The following is a 21,093-nucleotide window of genomic DNA, read 5'->3' as shown; positions in this document are numbered from 1 at the left end:
AATTAAAAGATGCTTAAGCAGACACTGATGGAAAACATTAGCTAAAAAGTCGTTAGAGAGTCCGGTGATATTGATTGCATACAGAATAATAACCTGTAGATATAAAATTTACTAAAAATAGCTCTAATGAGCAGACCTTCTAAAGCTTATTGAATCTAAATTGTACAGCCAGAAGATCAGATTTGATGATATTTACATCATATGAGAACCTAGCCATCATGCACGACCATCCATGCTGGACGTAACAGACCTCAGCATTCCAGTCGAACTTCCTTGACCCACATGTAACGTTAGCATTAAGGCATTCCCTCATGGAAGTCGTTATAGATACTTTCTTTATCCTCCAGCCACAGTACTCCACTGATACAAAGATCGACGGATGATACAAACGGCAACAAATCAAATTTTTAAGTTGTAATACTTAGAGTCTCACCCTCTTTGGTAACATAAACTAAATGAAAACTAGATGAGACTAACTAGCTCAGACTCGCAAGCTGGAGATGAAAATTATGCTTTATTTTGAAAGTTGTTGCCATTGCTCGCTTTCAAATCCTAGGGTTTGTTAATTAAAAATAGCAGTGCCAAACATTAATTAAAATTATTTCCGATTCCAAAAATTCGTAAGAAGACATTTCGACTGCGTACGACTTTAATCAGCCGAGATATTAATTAAAAACTCCGAAAACATTAATTTTCGCAATTTTTTCCCGAGTGGCAACAGTCTCGCGCATTAGAGATAAAAATGCTTTATTTTGAAAAGCGTTGCTACTGCTCGCTTTCAAATCGCAGAGTTTGTTAATCCAAAATTTGTAATTTTTACAAATCTATATATATAAGGAAGATTATATGTTTGTGTGTTTGTTTGTTCGCATTATTGATTTCTGATTAACTATGATTAACTTTTTGCCACATTTAATCGACTAAAATTGAATATACGTGAAGTATTCGATGGAACTTAAGCTTTTGGGACCATTCGATTAGAAAGACGAAAATCGTTCAAAACTGTGTGCCATTGTTGCTGGTATAATGACAGAGGATGAGTTTATTTTCCTATCGAAATTTTTCATCTGAATCCATATCGCATGAGACCGAAAAATGTATGACTACGAATCGTATCTTTTGCATCATTATTAGAGAAGGATTACAGCGGTATCGTTTTCTCTGTTGTTAGATACATTATTTTCAATCTGACTTAACTGCCATCGGGTACTTCCGCTAGTAATTTAAATAATTAAAATGTAGGAAAAGCAAGGAACAGATCATTTTGAAGAAAGACCTGAATTGAAAAGGCAAAAACAGCCACGCTTCAGTGATACAAAAAACGACATGCAGTAAATACCACAGAGATACAGAGCTAAAGACTAATGGACATTTAGAAAATTCTTCATACTCAACAGAAATGAAAATTAATCATTTGGAAGACTAAAAAATAAAGATGGCATTAAATTAATACCTTCACAAAATAAGGAAACAGAAGTTTGAAATTTATATACAATTTATACTTGTTATCGGAAATTATCTCAAAAAAAATTAATCGCAAGTAGTTCTAGAAATTAACAAAACTTCATATACCTAATCAGAAAAATTTTAAAAGTACACACTTCACTGAAGATAAAAAACCCTCTTCAGTTTTCGAATGTTAAAAGTGGTTGCTTAATTTTAAAATAGTAATTTCAACTTAAAAGAAACTCAGTAACACTATGAAAAAGAAGAACTTGGAATTAATTAAGAGAGGAATTGTTCTGCGTTTATTAAATAAAAAAAAAAAAGAAAATGAAAAGGCAGCATGAAAGGGGAAAACCCCGCGAAAAAACAACTTTTCCACATCGTTGAAGTTTTACAATTAAAGGGCGTCTATGCAAATCAGCTTCATTCTCCGAAGGGCATCCAATTCTTGAAAGATCATAAATATTTATTTCGTAGTCTGGAACATCAAAAGAATGCGAATTAAAAAAAAAATTTAAGAAAGAAACTTCATTTTTTTCATTTTTCAGTTTCTTCTAAAAATGAAGAAACATGGGAATTAAGCTAATACATGCGAGTTCACTTTGAGATACAGGTAGAGCATTTCTACTTTAATATACCACAGTAAATGCAGCTAAAATACATTCATCATAAAGCTATTAATTAAAGCTACCAATATACAAAAAAGCATAAAAAGCGTCCTTTTCAATTTATACATCATTTGTACATTAATGTTGGCAAAAAATTAGTAAAAAAAAATCTAAAAAGTTTCAGGTTTTAACATTCGTCCAAAAGGGTTTGTTAACGCTTTTAACGCTCTCGATGAGTTCGCAGTCTACCAGTCTGCTGTTTTTCTTCTCTTTTTCCCCTTTTCTTTTTTCATTCTTTTTCTTTTTTTCTTATTAGTCCAAAGGTGCAACTGGCCCAGAAGGACTATTAATTTCGTTTTGGAATTTTGCGTCGATTCACGATAAGCGCTGTTTCACTTTTCAAATTGTCGGCACCAAATATTATCGCCCTGTTTTATATTTAAAGAAATTAAATAATGAAGAATCTGCATGAATGTATGTATGTTTCTCATATTGCGATAAAACGACGGTACCTAGAGCCATGAAAATTTGAATAACGTATTCTTCCATAGAATATGGGCAGGTGGAAGCCCTAATTTGAATTTGAAATTTGTTTTATTATCGATTTTCTATTTTGTAACACTTGAACGAATTTTTGATTAACAAACTCAACGATTTCAAAGCGAGCCATAGCAACACTGTAGGGAAAAAATATACACATATATATATATTTTTTATCTCCGGCGCGCGAAACTCTGTATCGGCAATTCTAAAGATATGCTCATTTTAAAATTATTTTGCGATATTGCTGTTGAACTATATTTTATGATTTGAGTGCGAAGAACATGATATTTAACACACAAAATGTTAAAAAAAGACATTTTAAACGTAATTTAAAATCTGAAACCTTTCAGATTTTTTATTTTTCTATTAATTGATTTTCAATACTGACATACACATACAGGATTTTAAATTCCGCACAGTCTCAATTTGTACTTATTTTTTTAGCTTTATTATTAAGTATCCTTTTTTTCGCATTTACATCATATATAGTTTACAAAAAAAATCACAAAACGTTTAAAAATAGTATAGCAGTATATATTTAGGATTTCCGATGCAGTGTTAAGTGCATACTTTTCCTTTTTTTTTTTTTTTTTTTTTTTTTTTTTTCCAGTTTTTTCTCGTTTTATCGTCTATTTTTCCCATTAGACCATATGATAAATTAATTTCTCTCCTTTTAGCGCAATAATTACCATATTCATTTTAAATAAAAGCACATTGTATAAAAACCCTTTTTTTAATTGTATTTTATCTTTTTGTTTTAAATGTCAATTGCATGTTATCAGTGATGAAATTTTTAATCCTTATTAAAATACAAGCAATGAATTATAAGAAAATTATGAAATAAAGAAAAATAACTGAACGCCATTCATTCCATTTCTCATGAAGAAATCGCTTTTAATATGCAGTTTCGGAAAATGGATGTAATAACAATGTTACAAAGAGCATTTTACTTGAAGCTAAAATTAAAAAATCTGATGTGGATACCACACATGACTTCCTTGCACTGCCTGTTAAATTATGCATACTTTTTGCTGCACTTAATTTAAACTTACTGCATCGCATTTCATTACAGCTACAGTTCTCATTCAATCAATTCAGTTCTTACTGCGCGGCAAGACAAAATACGTAACTCAAAACATCTTCATTCAAAATTGTAAAATACAAAAAAAACCTTAAAACACCAAAAACAGTTTTTACATTTACAATTAAAGTTTCTACGCAAAAACAAGCAATTCGGCCTGCAGGCAGGAAGACCAAATTTCCGGTGCACAAAACTGAAAGCAAACTTTCCGTCCCGCTAGACAAAAAGACACTGGAGTTGGTGCTCAAACTGACTAAATTCACTGCTCTACTAACAGTTTCGGTTAGTAAATGGCGATTAGGCCTAGCGCCACTTAAACTTTTAAATTGTGGCTAATTCTACAGTTATTGCATGCAAATCAACTAAAGGCATAAAAACCTTAACCGGAACATATGAACAACATAACTCAATCAGTTTCAAAGCAAAAAATGCACAATTAACCATATATGAATAAAAAATATGAATTCACCAAGCCGGGTAAGAGATTGAGATATATACCTTTGATGCGCTCGATTGCAAAGAAAAAGGGAGATGCATAACTAGATGTTATAGCAGTCCCATGTACAAAATTTCAAACTTGTTCGAGTACTCGTTTTTGAATTATGCCAGATACATACGTGAATTATGCCAGATTTTTTAAGTACAGACGTCTGTTAAAAAAAACTCTTTTGAATTCATTTTAAATCCATTGTACAGTCTGTTTTGGGAAAAAAAAAAAAAAAAAAAAAAAAACATTATTCTTTTCGTACATACAGATGTCACGCAAAAATATCGTTTAAACGGATTCGAGAGTGATCAAAATGGATATTTTCTTTGAAATAAGATACCTGCATTTTTTCCTGTTATAACACTTACTTTAACCTCGTACCAGGAAGTAAAAACGAATATCGCCTATTCATCAACAAGTGCGCCAAGATTAACTTTGCTATTTTTGAGCGAAGATGAAGGGACACAAAACACTTTTTCGTCTCATTGCTTTAGACTAACACATTTTTTTTTTTTTTTTTTTTTTTTTTAAATACAAAAAATCTTTGAATTTTATTTTTTTAGCGATCTTGTTTGAAAAGAAAGTGAAAAGTTTGTTTTATAGTATGTGAAAATTTCAAAACTTTATACCTGATACATTTTAAGATGTTGAAATTTTAAAATCATCATAAAAGTCAAATAGCCTGCAAAATCAAGCAATTCTAAAAAATCTGCCAACAATTTAAAACTAAAGTTAGAATTTTCAGGCAAATTTCATTGAAAAGACTTTTTTCCGCTGTATTCGGTGGTGCAAAAATAAAATTCTAATATGCTTGGTTTGTCTCTTAAACGGAGAACGAAGATATTTAAGAAAAATCTTTTTAACATCAAATAAAAGAAATCTAAATCGATTTTGAAAAAAAAAATCGCTTATCATTATTGCCTTTCCACCGACAAACAGTGTGTGTACAATGTTTAAACCTTATAGGTTTCAGAAAGTCGGTTAAAAGTCGACAACAAATTTTCACCCACAATAAAAAAACTATGAGCGTGCTAAATAAAAGCATTTAATATAATGTTTGCTTCTGTTAATTTGGATAAATGCGAGAGCAACGAATAGGGGAATTTCGAAACCCATTTCTAAAATTTCTTAAACCTTTTTAATATGAAGGTCTAACTTTTTCAAAGACTTTTGCTTTTTATTTTTCCAACACGTTATATTTCATCATCGATCGACAAAAAAATGATTCCCTATTATACTGTTATGTATTTTTTTCTCCTTCATGTTCGTTATGGGTTCGTGGATTTGGAGTAAATAACGACGACAGCACTCGATAAAGTATCTAAACACAATTTATAAGCCAGTATTCAAAACAACTCTATATATAAGTTTACAGTCGTCGAAAAACTACTATAAACACGCTGAAACAATCAGCGACACAGCCTCCAGGCTATCAGGGTATAACGGTGGAGACAGCTTCACGGCAAAGCACAAGAGTACAGCTCCCGACTCTGCTCGGTCGTTCTCGGAACTCTACGTACTCTCGAGACTCTCCACTCTACAACTCGCGAAGCACTCGATGATACACTACAGTACAGCTCCCGACTCGGTTCAGTCATTTCCGGAACTCAACAAGTACCTCCTACATACAAAGCCACGGCACGGCTGACACTACGTCACTAAAGTCGTCCTTATCTACAGACAACATAGTTGCCACATGAAGCCACTTATCTCTGTTATTCCCTTAAGACGAGAGAAAATGAAACGTAGTCCCCCCCCCTTGCAGAAGGCTTATATCATTCGGTTTTAAATAAATAAATATGTATATCCGATTTGCCCTTCATCGACTGCATTTCCTAATTTCAAATACGTACCTTAACTTTTCTTAAATAATTTTACACTTAAAATAATAGAACAGAAATTGATTTAACATACTTCAGATGGTGGTAATAAAATACATGTTTAAGATCTGGCTGTTGCTGGTTTGTTTTTTGAATATATATTTTACTAAATATCTTCTAGCTTAATAAAAAGGCAACGATAATGCATAATGACAAGTTAACAGTTGATTAAAACTAAAAATCCCTAATCCTAAATTTATTAATCATGTTTTATTTTTGCAATATCAGTTTTTAACAACATTTGCTATTTACACATATTTGTTTAGTAATTTTCCGGTTTTGATCTTGTTCACTTCACTGTAGGATTGAATTTCGCAACATATAATAAACCTGGAATATGATTTGAATACTATTTTTGAGCAATATGAAAAATGCTATTTTTGAGCATATATTCGTATTTATTCAGTGTTAATTTTCAATATAGGCGCAAAAAACTCCATACATTTAAGCTTTTTCAATTAGATTCCTATTTTTGAAGAATTTCTAATTCCATCTTTGTCAATAACAAAAAAGGAAAATTGCAAAAATTCAACAAACTTTACACTTGTTTGGAATTCAAAATTCTCAAGTTTCATTCTTATCATTTAATGTCTGTAACATCCCTTTTGTTTAATATGTACATATATAATTTTCTTGGAACTAGTAAATTTTTGTTCCTAAAAATAAGGAGTAAGGAATAAGGAATAAGGAGTTTAGTGTTTTTCCCTGTATACGTACAACTATATTTCTAGAAATTTTATTTCTTTGACAGAATTAAACATAGAATAAAATGAAAATAATATATTAGTAAATATCTATAAAAATTAGTCATCTGGAATTGTATTTGGCTACAAATTGTACATACTTCCTTCTTACAGTTTAAAATTAATGTAACAAACACGTCTGTTTCAATTAAAATAAGATTAGAAAATTTCAAGATATTGATTTTAAAATATAAACGAAAGTAATATTAATTGACAAAGTATTTTATCTTCAAAAATGAATATTTCTTTAGTTTATGATGAAAAAGCTTAGTATATTATATAACAGACCTTAGAGCTTTAGCACTTTGCTATGATAATTGCAAATATTTCCCTTTTTGTGTGTGTGTATGCGTGCATGCATTTTGGAATAGGCGGCAAAAAAAGACTTCGCAACACAAATAGAAAAAGCACTTTTTTATTCAACATATTATACACATTCTGCGGAGAATATTCATTTAAAAAATGAATTACAAGTCTGAAAATATTAAGAAAAAATAGGTTAGTTTCACTCTCTTATTTTGTACCTTAAACACATAACATATTTCATTTCTGATACATACATAAACTATTTTTTTAATGTTTTCAATTTCCGTTGCTTAGTTAAATTATTGCTTAACAGATTATCATTTAACTTTTTGCAGTAATTATTTAGAAGAATATTTGTTGATGATTGTATGATATTTTTCGAAATAATCTGAGGGTTTTGAAGACAAAATGGAGAGACGACTTTCGTGACGTCAGAGCGTTCAAGCAACCCTAGAGCCTTGGCTTTGTATGTAGGAGGTACTGACTCAACACAGTCTAAGATAAAACTCGACGATGCACTAACTCGCGATACACTCTCTCGACAACCAACTCGGCACTAGACTACGAGACACTCGCTCATTTGCTCGACTAGGATGACTATCAACTCGATGGTCTCCGTACTGGCTGACTCTCCGCGTACCAGCAGGGTTTACATAGCTTTTGGCTTGTATTCGAGAACGTTCTGGGCTAAACCAGTAAGAATTCGCTCCAGAAGGTTCTCCATCCGTCTACGGCATATCGACAGTTTTGTTGCCAAATGAGCGATTTCTAAACAAATGTGGCAACCCTAAACCTGCTTTGCGGGAAAGCTATCTTTCCACGGCTAGACATTTCGTAACAATACTAATTATATGTATGAATTTTTATATTTATATGAATAAATCCATTAACTTCCAAAAGAAATTTCGCCAATTTATTTCATACTGTTATCCATTACTCTGGGGAAAGGAAAAAAAACTTATCCACTTGCGAATGCAATGGTCACTAGGGTCTGTCCATGAACAACTCCAAATAGGCGAGTAAGAAGGATAATAATCTTAATGTGTGAGAGAAACACAGCTGTAGAAAGTGTGGGAACTGGGTCTATAAACGTCAGAAGTCGAAAGAAAGCTAAATTCTTTGTTCGCTCGCGTTAAGTGCTTTCGAGTTTGCTGTTTTGCTTGCTTTATTTTAAGATGCCCTTCTTAACGAAAAGGTTTGCACAGCTTCGTGATTGAGTTCGGTTAAGTTTCCTTTGTGAAAGCGTCTCGTATATTTTGTTTTGCAAATAAAGGAAATTTACGGAATTAAAATTAATTGATTGATGAAGAAAATTTAAGGAAATCAAAAGACACATGACATGGCGTTTTTCGATTGTTTTGCATTATTCTTCTCTAAATCTCAACTTGTAGAGACATTAGGTATTTTTTGGAAGCAGGCAAGATGAAAAATGAGCAACGCCTTCGCCGGGAATCGAACCACGAACCTCTGGAATACGTGCCCAGCGTGAAGACCACCACACCACGAAGGCATGCTAGGAAGGCGGAAGAGATACCTTATATACTCCTCCTTTTAAAGGGCGACTGGGATTTTTAGGGAACCTAATCGCCAAATCCTGGGTCTGGAGAATCATCATCCAACACCCTTTCTTAGTTCAGGCGCCACTGTAGAGACAGTAACTGTTTTTTTTTAAAGCAGGCGAGATGAAAAATAAGCAACGTCTTCGCCGGAAATCGAACCGCAGACCTCTGGAATATGCGCCCGCGTACAGACCAGCACACACCACACCACGAAAGCATGCTAGGAAGGCGGAAGAAATAAACTGAGTGAAATATTGTATGGTTACAACTAAAAAATTGCAGGATAAAATTACTATCAACTCATACATAACAGATTTCAAAACCTTTTTCAGCTTTAAACATTTCTTCCCTTCACACATGTTCATATGCTAAATCTATATTTCAATACTCAAATACTGAATGAGGACTAATGTTACTCAAAGAGATTAATCACACCTTAAAACCCTTAAGATCTTCGAATATGTGACTGTTGCAAGAATTGGGAAAATATATAAGCAATTACTTCCAACGTTTCACAGCTGACTGCATAATATAGTTGCTTTGGTAACTGGTAACCAGAAAGTTTGTGTTGTCACAAATACTTTTATAATTCTATCTGCTTTGTGACAAAATGTTTTATGCGTTCACGTCATGCTTCCACCTTGCTCGCACAGTTTAAAATACTCTGTTGCATAATTTAATTCCATATTTAACATATAGCTTTATAACATTTGAAAACTACTGTGAACCAAAAATCCTAAGAATTTCATTTTAAATTTTAATTTTATTTGCAGTTGAGTTTATAAAATGTATTTTATTAAAAAAAATCTATAATGTTTTCGTGCATAAAATTTTTTAATATTAAAATATTCCTCAGATTTTTAGTTAAGTTAGAAGATAGTGCCCACATAAAGAATTCCATCAAATGTGAAGTATGTATCGTTAGCCATTTTTAAAATATCATCAAGCATAGCAAGGTTGAAACATGACTTGAACGGAAAAAGAAATTTTCTCACAAAGCAGATTGTATTATAAAAATATTTGTGGCAACATCAGTTTTCTGGTTACCAGTTTCCAAAGCAGCTATATTGTGTAGTCAGCTGTAAAAATTTGGAAGTAATTGCTTTTAAAATAAATAAAATATCCCAATTCTTGCAACAGTCATATACTCGAAGATCTTAAGGGATTTAAGGTGTATGAGTCCCATTAAATATGAACCAAAAAAGCGTGACTATGTGAAAAAATTGTTTTACGTGTAATTATTTAACAAGTGAATAATAAAACGAACACAGTGAAACTTTCCAAAGACAATCACCTATGGTTCCAAAAGCGATTTTGATCTTGGAGGAAGATGGCCTCTTTAAACAAATAACTTTCACTGCAGATATTTATTTGTAATAAGAGATAAACTGGGGACTTTTCGAAGCTGATAATCATGGAAAGGTTTTTCAATTATGACTCACTTAAAATTTTTAATTGATGGAAATAATATAATTCAAATAATGAACAGCTTCATAACTTGTTACAATAGATTGAAATCTCTGAATTCTTTGTTCTGAAAAATATAGTCTATTCTCTGATTATTTTAGACTTTATTAACTACTGTGACTCAAAATTCAGTTGTCTAAAGCAATGCTTGTTTAACATGCTTTAGTTATTCAAAAAGATGGCATGTGTATCTAATTTGGAGAATTTTATTATTTTCATCTGGCATTTTAGCCAAGTAAACTTCCAGCATTTTAATTAAAATTTTGCATAAAGTGAATCACTTAATTTGAAATACAATAATACTAAAAGAAATAGAAAGAAAGAAATAGAAGAAAAAAAAATAGAAAGAAAGATATAGAAGAAAAAGAAACAGAAAGTGGGATATTTTCAATATTATATTTTTGTTTGGGATAATATGCATAATTCTCTTATTTCAGTTATCTGTAGCTTCAAAACCTCAGTTGATATTTTAATTTCCTCACAATTTCAAACTTCAAACTTTCAATATGAAGGTTTCTCCTAAAAATTAATTTTACTTAAAACTACCCTTCCCAAATATTTAAGTCGTTATTTTCTCGTTTATAACAATGAACTACAATGCAACTTCCGGAATATGAGTACTTAGGTTATGCCCCATAGGTTTGAAGAAACGTGAGCCAGTTTCTCTTAATTCCTCCACCAAGGCGATCCTCTCAAAAAATGTAATCCTCTTATTCTTTATCTTCAGCCATTTATTTTAAATGTAAGCAATTCAAATAAAGAATAAGCATTACTTAATGTAAAGCAATTATTTAAAAAACCATTTTTAAAAGTAGTCAAAATAAGAAAGGTAACTTCCTCCCTCAATTTTCTTTCCTCCTCGTCCTTCCGTTTCAAATAAAGAAAAAATATAACAAAACATGCATTAATATTTTAAATGTATCTTTACAAACCGTCAGAATCTTAATTTAAACAGTCTTAAAAACTTCGTAAACAGTAAAATCAAAAAAGAATCACAGAAGCTCGCTGCATTTTTTAACCTTTTATTAACGGAAGAACCAGATGCCAGTTAAATTAGATTGAAAGTAATGTAGCTAACAACAGAGAGAACGATACAGCTGTAATCCTTTTCTAATAACGATGCAAAAAATATGATTCATACTCATACATTTTTCAGTGTGATGCGATATGGAACTCACATTAAAAATTTCCATAGAAAAACAAATTCTCTCTCATTATATAAGCAACAATGGCACGAAATTTTGAATGATTTTCGTCTTTCTTATCAAATGGTCGTAAAAGCTCAAGTTCCTTCCCATTTTAGTCATTTAAAAATGGCAAAAAATTTATCATAATTGATTAGAAATCAATAACGCGAATAAACAAACACACATTCTTCTTTACATATATAGATTTCGAAATACTTGCAAATTTTTGATTTACAGACTCTACGATTTGAAAGCGAGCAGTAGCAACACTTTTCAAAATAAAACATTTTTATGTCCAATGGGCGAGACTGTTGTCACTCGGGAAAACGAGTGCGAAAATTTAGTGTTTTCGGAGTTTTTAATTAATATCTGGGCTGATTAAAGTCGTACGAAGATGGCAACAGTCGAAATGGTTTGTAACAAATTTTTGGAATCGGGATGTATAATGTATTTAATTTCTTTGCAATGTTATTTTTATTTCGTCCTTAAAAAAACCTAGAAATATTTTATTAACAAACTCTACGATTTGAAAGGGAGCAGTGGCAACAATTCTCGAAATAAAGCAGATTTTTACCTCCAGCACGCGAGACAACTGCCACTCCGGAAAATGAGGGCGAAATTTAGCGTTTTAAGCGTTTTTAATTAATATATCTGATTCTACGTCGACCTTTTTCAGGACCCAGAATATAATTGCAGAAAGTTTGGAGACGATAGCTATAGTAGTGACTGAGTTATTAGCGAACAAACAAACACCCAGACTTTTTTCTTTATATATATATATAAATTATTATTATTATACTTCTTTATATATATATATATATATATATGCATTATTATTATTATACTTCTTTATATATACTATATATATACATTATTATTATTATACTTCTTTATATATATATATATACATTATTATTATTATACTTCTTTATATATATATATATATATATATATACATTATTATTATTATTATACTTCTTTATATATATACATTGTTATTATTATACTTCTTTATACATATATACTATATATATACATTATTAATATTATACTTACAAAACAAAGATTACGAAGCCTTTCGATAAGGCCGAACTTAAACGAAGGGATAATTTTTGTGTGGATTTCTCTTTTGAACACCGCAATGTTGCATTTTAAAACTCTTACTTAGGTAAATGTCTAAAATTTCTACAGGAAATTTGGAATACTTGCTTTAAAAACATAAAATGTGATGTAGAAGCATTTTTAAAGTTAAGTGTACGTCTAAAAGATGGATTAAACATTCCTACAGATATAAAATAATATTATAAGATATTTCTCCCGCCCTCTTAGCATGCCTTCGTGGTGTGGTGGTCTGCACGCTGGGCGCGTATTCCAGAGGTCCGTGGTTCGATTCCCGTTGCTCATTTTCATCTTTCCTGCTTTCAAAAAATACCTAATGTCTCTACAATACGATTTCACAAAACAGCGTTTAAATTTCACATACATATAAAAGTAATGAAAATATTACGAAAGAGACGTTACACAAAATCCATCAAAAGAGACATAATTTAGTTCTATTCTGTTGCTAAATAATATAAAAATAAATATGCATAAATAATATAAAAATAATATATAGTATAAAATATATTTTGTATATAAAAATAAATATGTATAAATCCTAAATACGATTTCATGATTTTAAGCACTGTTAAAATTTCTACTTTGAATGCAAATATACATGAAATTCTCAAAAGAAAAGTAAGATAAATTAATTGAACAAATTATCTATTTTTAAAAAATTTACATGTTTCACTGTAGGCTTACTAAATTTTTCAAAGGAAAGAAATAGGAAAAATCAGTAATGCTCTTGTCAGGATTCGAACTCTGGACCTCTCAATTGTTAGTCGAACGTGCTTCCGGTTACACCACAATGGTACGCAGCAAGGAAGGGAGAAGATACCTTACATTCTCGCCTACTTTAAGGACGACTAGGAACGACTACTTTAAGGACGGAATGTACCTAATCGAGAAATCCTGAAGGTAATGAATTATCGACCACCATATTTTAGTTCGGAAGCCACTTGCAGATTCCTTAGAATTTTTGGAAGCCAGAAAAACAGAAGAAATGAGCTACGCCTTCGCTGAGATTTGAATTTGGGACCTCTCAACTGCTAGCCGAACGAGCTCCCAGTTACACCAAGGAGACACGCAGTAAGAAGTGAGAAAATACCTTACACCATAATTAAAAATAATCAAGTCTAATAAAGCACTGAATTTATTAGAAAGCAATGAACGCAAGAGCTACCTACAAAGATGTCTGTTTTAAGACTTTCTGGGGGTTTTTAAGAATATTGAGTTTATGCTACAAACGAGTAACACTTTATATAGCAAATGAACTTTTTTAATATTTCAAAATACGTGAAAAATATGTTTTACAAAGTAATGTAAGTGATTGCAAAAAATAATGTCTAAATTCATAAGTTTAGAAATTGCTAAATATATACAATCGAACTTCGATAAACCGAAATTGAAGTTATAAGGTATTTCTCCCCCTTCCCTAGCGTGCCTTCGTGGCGTAACGGTAGCACGTTGGGCCGGTATTCCAGAGGTCCGTGGTTCGATTCCCGGCGAAGGCGGTTGCATATTTTTCATCTTTTCTGCTTCCAATTAACCTAATGTCTCTATAGTCGCGCCCGAACTAAAAAGGGTTGTGGATGATGATCCTCCGCACTCAGGATTTGGCGACTAGGTCCCCTAAAACTCTAGTAGCCCTTTAAAAAGGGGAGTATATAAGGTATTTCTCCCACTTCCCTAGCATGCCTTCGTGGTGTAACGGTAGCAAGCTGGGCCCGTATTCCAGAGGTCCGAGGTTCGATTCCCGGCGAAGGCGGTTGCATATTTTTCATCTTTTCTGCTTCCAATTAACCTAATGACTCTACAAAGTGACCAGAAAAAAATTCATAAATATAAAATTCTTTAATCAAGAAAAGTTAATTTTTAAATTCTTATATTCTCGCAATGCACTCGATTTATCAACAATTTCGACTTGAATGATGTTATGCAGTATTAATCTTAAAATACATTCGAAAATTAAATAATGTTCAGTTTTTTAATCGGGCACGAGAATGCTCTGGTAATTTCCGTTTTCTCGAAATTTCTGGAAAGCAAAAAAGCAGAATTACGGCCACAGTAGTCAATTACAATTATTCAGTTTAAATATAAATTACGAGATATCTATTTATTAAATGCACGTGCTCCTGTATTTTTACTTTTTCGGAGTAGCTTTCTCTTAAAACTCGTCACGCGCTGCATTGCACGGGAAAATGAACAATTTTAATTACAATTTTACTAAAAAAAATAGCTAACTAAATATAAAATCCGTAACAATACTATAACAGAGTTAGACCCTGTCTTACATGCTTAAATATAGCATGTCTGCTTACATGTTTAAGGGGACTCATACACCTTTAAACCCGTAAGATCTTCGAATATGTGACTGTTGTAAGAATTGGGATAACATATTTATTTTAAAAGCAATTACTTCCGACTTTTTAATGGCTGACTACATAATAATATAGTAGCTTTTTTGAAAAAGTAATTAGAAAGTTTTTGTTGCCACAAATATTTTTATAATTTAATCCGCTTCGTGGCAAAATTTTTCGTCATGTTTCCACCTTGCGCACACAGTTTAAAACATTCTGTCGCATAATTTAATTCCATATTTAATATAGAGCTTTTACAACATTTAGAAACTATTGTAAATCAAAAATACTGAGAATTTCATGTTAAATTTTTATTTAATTTGTAGCTGAGTTTATAAAATGTATTTTCTTAAAAAAAATCTGTAATGTTTTCGTGTATAAAATTTTTTAATATTATAATATTCATCAGATTTTTTGTTGAGTTAGTAAATAGTGCCCATATAAAGAATTCCATCCAATTTCAAGTATGTACCATTAGCCATTTTTAAAATATCATGCCCGCAAGGTGGAAACACGACGAAACATTTTGTCACAAATCAGATTAAATTACAAAACTATATGTGGCAACACAAACTTTCTGGTTAGTAGTTTCCAAAGCAGCTATATTATGTAGTCAGCTGTAAAAAGTTGGAAGTAATTGCTTTTAAAATAAATAAAATATCCCAATTTTTGTCACAGTCACATAATTCGAAGATCATAACGGGTTTAAGGTGTATGAGCACCCTTAAATACAGCATAGCACGAAAGCTACTCTTCTAGAAGAGAAATGCCTTTGAGGAGAATTATGTAAATGAAAATTTCTCTTATTTACTTACATGCGAGAAAATCAGAACCCTGTTTGAGGTTTTTTACTTTCTTCAGCTTCTGCATAAAAGTAAAGATAACTTGCCGCTAGAAATTACTTGCATTTCAACAAACAATTATTCGTCCTCCATTTTATATCACATATACTTGTAAAGCATTGATAGCATTTAATAGTGTTCAATGAGGTCTCTTCAGCAGATGTTAATACAACATCTCTCCAAGAGCAACACAATCTTTGTTAGTTCTCCCGCCAAAGGAAAAACTTTTAGCCAAGGCCCTAGTTGTCTGAAGAAATACGGTCGTTCAAAGGAATAAAGTCAAAATATTATTCTAACTAATAGATCGCAGGCAGTGGACCGGGTCTCGCTGGGGAAAGCAAACAAGAAACGGAATCCCTAAAACTTCTTTTTCTTTCGATGGCTAAAAGCACTAGCATGAACAAATGCTGTCAGCAACTCTAATCAATCGTCAACAGCTGTGTGCAGCTCTCTCAGAATGGAAACAAGTAAAAAGGGCGCAGCCTGAAAAGGAAGGAAAGATAAAGAGAGTGGAGAATTTCTACAGAGCGCCAGTAAAGACAAGGCGCAGGCGACAAACAAGCTCCTAAATCTCTTCACATTACGTGACTAGGCCTCAGAATTGTCCCGAGGGTCAGTAATTGACAACATATCCTAAGCCCACTTTAGAGGCTGGCGGTCCGAAGCACAAATTTGCGATTCCTTTTGGGGATTAGATTGGAAAAGTAGAATCAAAGCGTGGCATAAAGTGGTTGACGGGCGATGTACCACTTAATTTCATTCGCTGAAGTGCGTGATTGAATGAGCTTTCGGAAAACATTTTATGAAAGTAGAAGCGAAACAATATTTCGGAACACATTTATTTTGGGTAAACTTATTAAAAGAACTCGAAGGAAAAAGACATTGATTAGGGAATATAAAAAGCTAAAGTATGTCAAAAATATTCTTAACCTAGGAATCTCTAAAATCTTTGTCAAAAGTAAATACTCCTAACCTAAGAATCTTTAAAATCTTTAACGTTTTAAGATCCTAAATGGATGATGAAAAAAAAAAAAAAAAGCGAAAAAATATGTATGAAATTAATTTTACCTATATCGAACCAGAGAAAATTTCTATTTTAGTTTGAGAGATGCTCGGGACTTTTTTGTTTTAACGTTTTCTTCAAATACTATTTTCTAAAATTTTAAAAATAAATGTAATTAAAAATTTCCTGAAACTAAAATTTATTTTGATACATTTTTGAATGATACAATGGCTAGCAAAATAATAATACGGATGACAAGATACAAATATCATCATTCTTATTTTATTTTTTAAAGTATTATTGACAATGCATATAAAACATTCGATTTTCTCCTACTTTAAAATATCTGTGCAGAGAAGATAAATTTAATTATTTTCTTCTCTATTATTAAAACAAGAAAATTCTGTGAGTATGTGGAAACACAGTAATACTTAGAGCTGTCGAACATAGAACATATGCAATCTTGCATCCGAACATGTGCATCTCGGAGTCCAAATTTTCACTTTCGAATTTGTGTTTTAGTTTATCTTGTTCGAATGTAACGAACTTTGTAGCTAAAAAATGGGTAATCAATGCTTATGTTATTTCGGGACGCACAGTGTTTATGATAGTACATGCGTCATTTATGACCTTCAGCACGAAAGACTGAAATTTGAAAACTGCATAGACGAAAGGTCTCAAGGACAAAAAACAAAAGGCTTTATGAGAAGAAATATATTATGAAATAGAAGGTGTAAGTGAGGAAAACAGAAGCTGTCCTTGCAAATATTTTTTGTTTACTTGCGATAATTTACTAATATTATTTTAGATATCATATTTTACCGTTAAATATAAAGAATGAAATATAATTCAATTTATTTCGTTCCTTCATATTTAAATCACAATGCTTCTGGTGTGTTTCAAATACCTGTTATGTAATGTATGTTACAAAATGTACATTAACAGTACTATGTTAACTCAGACATCGAACATTTAACTTTTCTTTTGTTTTTATTGAAGAATTCAATGATAGGAGGAGACACTATAGCTCTTCTGTAGTAATCATTACATATATTACTTCTGTAATACAATTCTTTTTTTTTCTTTCTATCTATGCAACGAATCCACCTCGGGAAACATTGAAAAGCATTAACAAAGAGCTTAGCGATGCATCATAAAATACGCTTCAAATTTGTAAACGGCATAAGTAATGAAGCAGTACACGTAAAAGGAATACTGAGTGCAGTAAACAATATTTTGTACAAACACAACCATAAGGATTTTTAATGAACTGCACTGCATGGCATATTGTAGTGGCCAGGAGTAAATGCAGTCAGAATACTAAATGCAATGCACAGTTACAGGTATGATTCTAAAAGCATTTCACTGCACTCTAAGTTAATCAAAATTTCATATCTTCCAAATATTGATAACTTAAGTTGTACACATTAGTCGATCTAGCGGCTGCAATACTTTATGAAAGCAACATAACTTGTTTTATTCACCAAATGTAACATTTTTAATTAGTATATCTATATACATATAAAGAAAAAATTCTTTGTGTTTGTTCGCTAATAACTCGGTCACTACTATAGCTATCGTCACCACACTTTCTACGATTCTTTTCTGGGTCCTTGAAAAGGTCGACGTCTATTTTTCAAAAAAAAAAAAAAAAAAAAAAAAAAAAAAGGTAACTAAAATCAGATATATTAATTAAAAACTCGGCAAAACGATCATTTTTACCCTCATTTTTCCGAGTGGCAACAGTCTCGCAAGCTGGAGCTGAAAATCTGATTTATTTTGAAATTTGCTGCCACTGCTCGCTTTCAAATCCTAGAGTTTGTTAATAAAAAATTTCTAAATTTTACGATAAAATAAAAATAGTATTGCCAAACATTAAGTACATTATTCCCGATTCCAAAAATTCGTGGGAAGCCATTTCGACTATTCCCATCTTCGCACGACTTTAATCAACCGAAGTATTAATTAAAAATTCTGAAACCGTGTTGCTACTGCTCGCTTTCAAATCGTAGAGTTTGTTAATCAACAATTTGTAAGTTTTACAAAATCTATACCTATAAAGAAGAATGTCTGTTTGTGTGTTTATTCGCGTTATTGATTTCTGATCAATTATGATCTATTTTTTGCCACATTTAATCGATTAAAATTGAATATAGGTGAAATATTGGATGGAACTTCAGCTTTTACGACCATTTCATTAGAAAAACGAAAATCATTAAAAGCTGCGTGCCGTTGTTGCAGATATAATGAGAGAGAATTATCTTATTTTTCTATCGAAATTTTGTATGTGGGTTCCATATCGTATCAGATTGAAAATGCAGGTATCGTTCTCTCTGTTGTTAGATGCATTACTCTCAATCTAACGTAACCGGCATCGGGTACGTCTACTAGTTATATAAAATTTAAAATTATTTGTTTTAATAATGCATCGTATTCAATAACTAAATAACGTATTAAAAACAAGAATATTGAATGTAATTAAGATTTTTTTGTCTACTCATGCAGAGAATTTGTAGCAGTGCTTAGCTATATTTAGTGCTGTATTTATCATGAACTGCACTGCATTATATTCGCCGTAAATCAATGTATTTGTAATAATAATATTGGAAAATGTATCTTAATGCGGGAGAACAAAGAGATAACGCATGTAACTTCCACTAACTTCCACATTCTCGTCACTATACCTGTATGTGGAAGCATTTATCTGTTCTTACATTGAATGGACATTAAATGTTGAAAAGCGCATTATGTGGATCAGATATCCAATTAACGATGCACACAGTTAAACATTAATGTTACACTAAGCAAATATAAACTAAGAAATGGATGTTAAGCAAGCTGCACTATTATTGAAAGAGCGATTATTTCGATAGCAACGATGCTCGCTTTATCGATTACCATTGTCTTACAAATAGATTCATAACCCAGGATCTATGCTATTATTCTGTGACAGTCTCTTCTACACTGTCTGGTATTATATATTTTGAACCAAAGCATGGCATAGAAAATGTTATCTGGATGAATTTATCTGCTGATCTAAAGCTGGTACTCTTTCAAACAAACCCGGTTGAAAGAATACAAAAATATTAGCCCATCCAAAAATAAAATTACTGCTGAAAAATTGTTTATATCGTAAATTTCAAATAGCAAAATCAGACGAGAAACAGAACAAACTTAGAAAGAATTTCTTTATAGGGAGAAATTAATATCAGTAGATCTTCGAAAATTACTTAAACGGTTTAAAACAGGGGTCGGCAACCTTGCAGCTAAGGTGTGCCAAATCAATCTACAAATGATTCAGGATGCCGCATAATAAGAAATATTTGAAACAATTCGATTCCTGCGATAATAGATGAGGACAAGAATACAGAGTTAGAGTTTCATTATATATTAATTATGCATCATTTAAATATATTTATTCACATAAAAATAAGCAACATAAAAGATAACTACTCTTTCAACATAAATAAAAAATTAAAATTGTGCATATATTATGTATGATGCACACTGCGAAAAAAAATAGGACAGTTCTATATCTCACGTTCTACTGGGCTGATTGACGAAATTCAACTTGCGGTTTTCATGTCATCTCCAAAGACAGCTTAGGTTATGAATCAGATTTATATATAGCAGTGTTCTAATATAGATATTTTGACACAAAATCGGACTTTTTCTGAAACGACACGCCCATTTTTTTTCCATATTTCGCTTCTACGACTCAAATTATGCCAAACTGCCAAGTTTGATAAAAATCGCACAAGTAGTTTTTAAAACATTAGCTCTCAAAATTTTAGCTCCTCAGTGCTAATAGAATTTGATATATATTTATTAATATCTCTTTTTTTATTAAAGTTACTTGACTCCTTCTTCTAGAATTCGAAATTTAGGTTCATTTCAAATAAAATTCAGCCTCTTTTATGATTTAGTTTTAAAATTTGTACTTTTATATAATTTTTACCATCACCTTAAAGTTGATGTATTTCTAAGCACACCTGCAAAAAATTAGAGTTTTTAATTCCAAATTTCCTAAGATGTACGTGAATTTATATATTGGCGCGTTGTGAAATTTGGCATATTTGTTATAAGCAGTAATAACGCTAAATGTGGTTTACGCACTTTGTCAAAACTATTTAAATAATGAAAGATAACTTTCTTCCGCTCGTTTACAATGAAGAAAGAGAAAGGAAAATAGTTTGCTATAAATTAAGAAGTTCGCCAAGTGAAATGCGCAAACTGAAAAAAATCTGCCAAGATAAATTTTTGAATTTCTCCGTAAATTTCGCGCCAATTTTTACAAAATTTAATATTTAAGCATAATTTAAGTCGCAGAATAGAAATATGGTAAACAATTGGCATGTCATTTCAGAAAAAGTTCGATTTTATATGAAAATACCTATACTAGAACAATGCTATATATAAATCTGATATATATCCTAAGTCGTGCTTTCGAGACATGAAAAACGCAATTTGAATTTCGTCA

The 21,093-nt window shown here is 31.5% G+C and overlaps 1 protein-coding gene across 3 annotated transcripts in view; it reads right to left on the bottom strand.

The window, feature by feature from the left end:
- LOC118190648 (mitochondrial inner membrane protease subunit 2-like) overlaps positions 1 to 21,093 on the bottom strand; it is a 293,811-nt gene that overhangs the window by 156,123 nt on the left and 116,595 nt on the right. The window lies entirely within an intron of this gene.

Source organism: Stegodyphus dumicola, chromosome 1, assembly GCF_044657685.1.
Source record: "Stegodyphus dumicola isolate Sdum_Otavi_A_Nest chromosome 1, ASM4465768v1".
Lineage (NCBI taxonomy): Eukaryota > Metazoa > Arthropoda > Arachnida > Araneae > Eresidae > Stegodyphus > Stegodyphus dumicola.
The sequence above is the reverse complement of the archived record's forward strand: the minus strand, read 5'-3'. Positions and strand labels throughout refer to the sequence as shown.